We start from the raw sequence: 8,274 nt of genomic DNA, 5'->3' as shown, positions 1-8,274 counted from the left end.
TTTAAGAACATGGACGAACTGGAAAATATCCAGGAAAGTGTTTGAGATGATTAAGGATATAGACATCATCATCTTAAAGATTATGGGGAAAAAAAAAAAGCCTTCATGGTCTAAGGACATTTATCCTAAATAAGAGAGAAGAGAACACTAAGAGGAAACCATATAGATGTCTTCAAATATTCAGAAGACTATGATAATGAGATATACACCTTTTTCTGTATGGCATAAAGGGAAGTCAGTGTATCTCTATGTAGATGTTAAAAAGACAGGTTTCAATTCAAGAAAAAAAAAATAAAAGGAGAACTTTCAATTACAGCTATCCAAAAATGTCAATAAATGGGCTGACTGATAAGGTGGTAATCTAGCCATGGAAGGGATTTAATCAAAAACTCATAGACCGGGCTTCCCTGGTGGCGCAGTGGTTGAGAGTCTGCCTGCCGATGCAGGGGACGTGGGTTCGTGCCCCGGTCCGGGAAGATCCCACATGCCGCGGAGCGGCTGGGCCCGTGAGCCATGGCCGCTGAGCCTGCGCGTCCGGAGCCTGTGCTCCGCAACGGGAGGGGCCACAACAGTGAGAGGCCCGCGTACCGCAAAAAAATAAATAAATAAATGTGTGTGTTTGTGTTAAAAAAAAAAAAAAAAAAACTCATAGACCATCATGCACCCTGTAGATGAGTTTTTCTTTTGTGTGGTAGATTGACTTAAATGACTGCTAACGTTCCTTTTTAAATCAGAGATTCTCAAGTTTCCTCCCATGATGATTCACTAACCTATTTTCAGAAGTTGCTTACCAAAGTGCTATGGGTTTATATGAAAACTAAAGTCATGTTATCTGAACACTCATTTTAGCCAAATAAGTTAGAAAATAAGTGCTTTTCCTTCATGTGATTATTTTGATATTCCTCGATGGTATAATCATCATTACCAAATTTGGACAGGGTTAATCTGGAACACAACCTGTGGCTTTTAAATAAGAGCTGCCGTAGTTTAAAAATAGTCCAGATGAACAAAGGAAATTGCTATTTCAATTCAAAGGAGAACTGACACTAGCAAGTACCAGCGTGTTGATGGAAGAGTGTGTACAATCATTGTCTAAAAGCAAACACTTCAGTCAAAGAGAACTGCAAGGACAGACCTCTTCTCTTTCTACAGTATAAAATCTGAACTTTCCTGTCAGTGACAAGGTTAAAGCAGTACACCACCCACTCAGAAAATGAATCAGACACAAAGAGGCAGATTCTCCCAGAACTTAAAGTACTTCTGAAAGCTGCCTTAACTCTTTCACAATACAGGGAAACAACAACAAAAAAAAGGAAAGTACCTAAAAATACTTTTGTAGGTATGAAAAGTTAATACCTTTAATGATATTACTCATGTTGGGACAATGGAAAGCATTCCAAATGTCCAACATTAGGGGATAATTAATAAATTATAGTTTATCCAAGTAATACAATATTACAGTATTCTGAAATCATTACACTCATTATGTGTCATAACTATAAACCTTAAAATGACTGATGATAGGTAGACAATAAAACATCACAAATCTACAGGTGTGTCATGTTTAAAAAATACATAAAAATATTAGAAGGCCAGACAAGATAGCAATCTACCACAGGATGCTGGCTCTGCACATGTGCTTGACCCTAGAGAAGCTGCACAAAGAAGAAGGAGATGGGTGGATCTCAGAACATCATGCAGATGACATGATCTTATACATCAAATAACTATTAAAACTAATAACTGAATTCAGTAAAGTTTAGGATACAAAATCAACATACAAAAATCAGTTGTGTTTCTATACACTAAAAACAAACTATCCAAAAGAGGCATTAAGAAGATAATCCCATTTACAATAACAACAAAAAAGTAAAATAAAATATTTAGAAATAAATTTAACCAAGGACATGAAAGATTTTTTTGCTGAAAACTATAAAACACTGATGAAAGAAATCAAAGAATATACAAATAAATGGAAAGATAGCTCATGTTCATTGATTGGAAGATTTAATATTGTCAAAATGTCCACTCTACCCAAAACGATCTATAGATTCAATGCAACCCCCATCAAGATTCCAATGGAATTTTTATAGAAATAGAAAAACCAATCCTAAGTTCATATGGAACCAGAAAAGACCCCAAAATAGCTAAAGAAATCTTAAGCAAGAACAAAAAATTTGGAGACATCACATCTTGTGACTTTATACTACAAAACTATAGTAATCAAAGCAGTATGGCACTGACATTAAAATAGACATATGGACCAATGGAACAGCAAAGAGATCACATAAACCCACACATATACAGTCCACTAATTTTTGACAAAGACACAAAGAATATACAATGGAGAAAGGATAGTTTATTCAATAAATGGTGTTGGGAAAACTGAATATCTACCTGCAAAAGAATGAAATTGGATTCTTATCTTACGCCACATACAAAAATGAACTCAAAGTGGATTGAAGACTTAAATAGAAGACCTGAATCCATAAAACTCCTAGAAGAAACTATAGGGATTACGCTCCTTGATGCTGGTCTTGGTGATTAATTTTTGTATCTGACACCAAAAGCACAGGCAACAAAAGCAAAAATGAACAAGTGGAACTATGTCAAACTAAAAACCTCCTCACGTCAATGAAATAATTAACAAATTGAAAGGGCAGCCTACTGAATGGGAGAACATAGTTACAAATCAATATTTGATGAGGGGTTAATATCCAAAATATGTAAGGAACTCATACAACTCAATATCAAAAATCCCAATAACTCAACTTAAAAATGTGCAAAAAACCCTAAATAGACATTTTCCTAAAGAAGACATATAAATGGCCTATAGGTATATGAAAAGATGCTTAACATCACTAATCATCTGGGAAAGGCAAGTCAAAACCACAGTGAGATATCACCTCACACCTGTTAGAATGGCTATTATCAAAAGGCAAAAGACAACAAGTATTGGTAATAATAAGGAGAAAAGGGAACACTTGTGCACTGTTGGTAAGAATGTAAATTGGTACAACCATTATGGAAAACAGTAAGGAAGTTCCTCAAAAATAGAATTACCATATGATCCAGCAATCTCACTCTGGGTATATATCCAGAGAAAATAAAATATTTCAAAGAGACATCTGCGCTCCCATGTTTACTGAAGCATTATTCACAATAGCCAAGATGTGAAACAACCTAAGTGTCCATCAACAGATGAACAGGTAAAGAAAATTTGGTATGTATATACAATTGATTATTATTCTGCCTTTAAGAAAGGAAATCCTGCCATTTGTGACAAAATGGATGAGACTGGAGGACATTATGCTAAATGAAATAATCGAGACAAATATCGCATGATCTCACTTATATATGTAATCTTAAAAAAAAAAAGTTGAGCTCATAGTAGCAGAGAGTAGAATGGTAGATACGAGAGTCTGGGGGGAGGAGGGAAAAGGGGAGATATTGATCACAAGATTAAAAATTTCAGTTATAAGATAAACAAGTTTGGGGACCTAATGTACAGCATGATGACAGTAATAATAATGTATTGTATACTTGAAATTGCTAAGAGAGAAAATCTCAGGTGTTCTCAACACAAAAAAATAGTAAAAGATTGATGGATATGTTAATTAGTTTGATTGTGGTAATCATTTCACATTTTATACACCTATCAAAACATCATACTATATACCTTAAATATATACAATTTTTATTAGTCAAAAGTAAATACATCAAAAAAAATTTTAAACATATAACTGTCAGAAACCTCTAAGGAAACAAGTTGGTTGGGTCCCAGTCAGGTGGGGGTAATGGGAGAATAGAAGAAGGGCAACCCAGAGCAGAAGAGGGTCCAAAACCATGATCATGGGAATAGATTGAGGAGAACTTCCTTGTTTGGGCTTTGATCCTACCTCACATAGTCCTGGATCATAGGCAGTAGGAGCCAGCCAGGATCAGCCAGAGCTAAATAGAAGCTTCAGGGTAATATCCAGGCAGGGATGGATCCTGGAACTAGTGAGGAAAAGCAGAAAACAAGAGATGCACGTAGGTGGGCCAACACCTAATTATTTGTTTACTTCTCCTTTTATCCCATTAAGTCAGCAGCTCTCAAAACTTGGTTCCTGATTGGCAGCATCAGCATCAACTGGTAAATTCTTCTTCTTTTTTTTTCTTTGAAGTAAAGGGTGGAATTTAATCTTTATTTACAGGACACTACAAGATATGAAATTCCACATAGAAATAAGAAAGCCATTGAGAGGAGAAGCTTCATACAATATGTACAGTTTGGAACTGTTCAAGTATAGTTTCGTTGTAAAAAGCACTACAATAACAAACCACATTTCTCTACTACGAGTTCTTAGTAGAGAAACAGTAAGACAAACTTATACCAAACGTAGTACACAACAAACAACTTTATGCCTCAGATGCACAATCTAAAAGTTGAAGGTCCCAGCAGTGCCATCCTGAACTTGGAATGTAGAGCCTTCAGAGGTAGTTTCTCGCACAACATCTTGATCTTCCTCTTCCTCCACAGAGAAACACTTCTCAATCAGGTTTAATGAAGCTTTGTACACAGACTCATTTTTATGGTTTTGTAGAGCTTAAATTTTGTCCAAACCTCCACGTTCTTCAATCGTTATACTAAGTTTCTCAGTTTTGCCTAGTTTCTCAGCAGCCTGAAAGATATTTGAAATGGCATCCAGAATAACAAGAATAATTTTGGTATCTTTCACAGTTAGGAGGTTCATCAATGGCTCTATTGTGCCACAACGAACAAGGTATATAATCTGCTCAACGGTTCCACCACGTGTATGGTCACAGCCCATACAGCTTCCTTTTGTGTCTTAAAGTCGGCCTTAGAGAGAACGCCAACAAGGAACGGGACTAATCCATGATTTACAACTTGTTGTATCTGGTCCTGCGGCCACAGCCGTGATGTTTGACACTGTCCACGTAGCTTCCTTCTGAATATTAGTTTTGGAGTTTGTTAGCAGTGCTCCTGCATCTATCACAACCTGAGTCTGTTCATCTGTCCCATTGACAATATTCCCTATGGCTCTTTGCACAGGAGTCACGATTGGCAGTTCAGTAGCTCCTAAAAGCTTCACAAGTTTGGGTACAACACGTTTCCACAACCATTTCAATCGGTTCATTTGGACCATCAGTAAGGTAGGAAATAGCCCAGCAGATATCAGCTAATATTTCTGGATCATCGTGATACAGGACAGGACCTAAAGGAGGAAGAATTTGCTCAACAGCATCTAAGGGGGGGTGCAGGATTCTTGTTGTGACAAAGATGTGAAGTAACCGCATCCTAAAAATGACATATCAGGAACCGCCAAAAGTGCCAACAGCGGGTCAACTGCACCATACTTGATAACCGGGTCTTGGAAAACTGAACCATCACCTGCAATGTTTCCTAGAGCCCATACAGCCTTGTTCACTGATGTGAGTGTGGGGAGATGCCAACAGAGAAATGAATGCTGGGATAGCACCTCCAGCTACCACAACCTTGGTCTGTTCCAATGTCCCGGAAGCAATGTGAGTGAGGGCCCAAGCAGATTCAAACTGAATGGGACTACAATCAGTTCTGCCCAAGAAGGACGCAAATTTTGGAATCAAACCAGCCCAGATTATGTTGTCTACGCGGGGCTGTTTTTTCCTAGAAAGCACTTTCCTAGCAGCTTGAGTAGCTTGGAGCTGGCCTTCCAAATTGTTGCTATTTACGCCTTTGACAGTGTCATCAACAGACCAATTTACAGTGCCCTGGTTGTTGCGGTTCTCGCTCAGTGGAGAAGTAGCGTCAGGAAAAGGGCTGACATTTCTCCTTTCAGCATCTGGTCATCCTTCTTAGCTTTCCTCAGCTCCACATTAACTTCTATTTGGTGCTGCCTCATTTCTGTACTGCCTTTCCCCTTGTTCTTGGATCTGTTAAGGCAGGCAGCTGGCGAATTAGCATTCTCATTGGTGGACATGGTTATGAGACAAAGGGAGAAAGCTACACAGAGCTTAAGCTTCCACAGGAGGTGGTATGGGGTGCACAGGCTGTGGGTCGGTTGCCCTCAAAACGTCCACCATGGTCAGCCCAAGTATGCTGTCAATTGATAACTTCTTAGAAAAGTAAATACTCTTCTCCATCGCAAACTTACTGTAGAAGAAAGTCTGGGGAGATGGGCCCAGCATTCTATGTTTTAACAAGCATGGCTGATGATTCTGATGCACACTAAAGTTATAGAATCACTGGTCTAGGTGATTTTATCCAAGACAAGCAATCATCGGGAAAGAACTGTGCCCTGAGGGAGAGAGACAGTGGGTCGTTGAGAGGTAAGGCAAAATCAAGTGTTGGGGAGGAAGAGATGTAAAGAGGGCATGGTCTAGCCCAGGTGGCAACATCAGAGGCTCCCCACCCTACCATATCTCTCTGGAACCTACTCCCTAAATTCAACAGGAGGAGCACAAGTTCTATAGAAGAAAGACAACAAACCCAACACTTCTTCTTGGTAGAAGAAGCCAAATTAATGGATTGGCTAAAAGAAGAATTTTATGTAAAATAAAATTTTAATAAAATATGTATCCACAAAGAAACAAAACAGAATGTTACAAACAAGAACCAGGAACAGAGTCCTAAGGAGCCAGAATCTGGAGATTCTGAGTATGAAAAATACAATCGTTGAAATAAAAAACTCAAAAGGGGAGTTGAAAAGCACAAAGGATAGCACTATGAAGAAAGTACCTTAAAAATATAGGTGGAGTGAATGAGATCTGAATGATACTATTTATATAAAGTAAAAGCACAGATTAACAAAACAGCACAATATATATTTCCAAAATGTGTGTATGTATACAACTCAATGAACATAGATTAAAGAATAGAATAACTAACGGGATGTGAAATTGGAGTAGGGTTGAAAATGAAGAAGAAAGATAAAATAAAATGAGAAAGGCCTGAACAGACCACTGATGTACTCTGCTATGACAGAAAATATGATAAACTCAGTCTCTGCCTCTGAGGATAAAAAAATAAGATCCCTTTTAAAAGAATTCTATTTTTAAAAGTTGTAATAGAATACACAAGATAATAATAGTTGTGTTAGTATAGGATAAGTTTATGGGCATATTTGTCCATAATTTTAAAACATTGTAATTTTTTCATTTTATAATAATATCTAATCTAAAAATGAATGCTTTCCTCTAGGAAGTAATTTATATGCTGAGATACTCTGACTTTAATCAATTTATACATTTGCAATATTGAATTTTTTGCAGTTTTGAATCACATGAAAAACAGTACCTTCAACAATGCAATGCCATTTTAAGACATTAATCCTCAAGATAACAATACAGACTTTCCAGTCAGTAAATGTCATCCAAAAAGAGAAAATTTGTCTTCATTTAAATTATCTAAGCTTCTGAAACTTGTGTGTCAGTTGCTTTGTTTTATTCATAAAAAATTCCTTTTCTAGTGTTCAACCAGGTTAATGATGAACAGCCTTTACATAGTAAGATCAAATTGCCTGACATTTCTCTCTAGATATATGTGAAAATTAGAACTGTCCCAATCTGCATTCTTGACAGCACATTACTTTTGAATATTGCATTTACATCTTGTGTTATTGTGCCAATATATTTTTGAGATGAAATTTACATAACACAAAATTAGCCATTTCAAAGTATAATTTGGTAGCATTTAGTATATTCACAATGGCATGAAACCATCACTGCTATCATTTCAAAATATTTTCATCATCACACAACATTGTAAATCAACTATACTCCAATATAAAATAAATTTTTTTTAAATTTTCATCAGCCCTGAAGGAGATTCTGTACCAATTGAAATAGTCACTTTCCAGTTCCCCTCCTCCCCTGCCTCTGGCAACCACTTTCAGTCTTTCTTTCTGTCTCTCTGCATTTCCCTATACTGGATATTTCATACAAATGGAATCAATCATACAGTATGTTAGTGTTGCTTTTTATATCACTTCTGAAGGAAACCACTTTAAGTGCCTGAGAAATTAAAATCTCCGATTGGGACATCCCTAATGGTTTAATCCATATAGGTTTTCAATTAAATATCATTGTTTTTATCTATAAACTCCAAACTTAATGGAATATTGAGAAGAAGCTAAACAATGGAGCAAATACAAATGATACACATCTGCCTAAGTCTAGCCTCATCCCCGTCCACTGCCCTTCCAATCCCTAAAGCTCACTAATTCCCAATTCCCTGAATCTCAGGAACATACCACGCCTATTCACACCTCCCTGACTTTGTGCATACAAATC

The 8,274-nt window shown here is 37.0% G+C and overlaps 1 pseudogene; it reads right to left on the bottom strand.

Moving 5' to 3' along the window:
• Positions 1 to 4,421: 4,421 nt before the first annotated feature.
• On the bottom strand, positions 4,422 to 5,988 carry LOC131744136 (importin subunit alpha-1 pseudogene; annotated as a pseudogene).
• Between the last annotated feature and the right edge of the window lie 2,286 nt (positions 5,989 to 8,274).

The sequence above is a fragment of the Kogia breviceps genome, chromosome 17, assembly GCF_026419965.1.
Source record: "Kogia breviceps isolate mKogBre1 chromosome 17, mKogBre1 haplotype 1, whole genome shotgun sequence".
Taxonomy (NCBI): domain Eukaryota; kingdom Metazoa; phylum Chordata; class Mammalia; order Artiodactyla; family Physeteridae; genus Kogia; species Kogia breviceps.
Note: the sequence above shows the minus strand (reverse complement) of the source record. Positions and strands in the feature narration are given on the sequence as shown.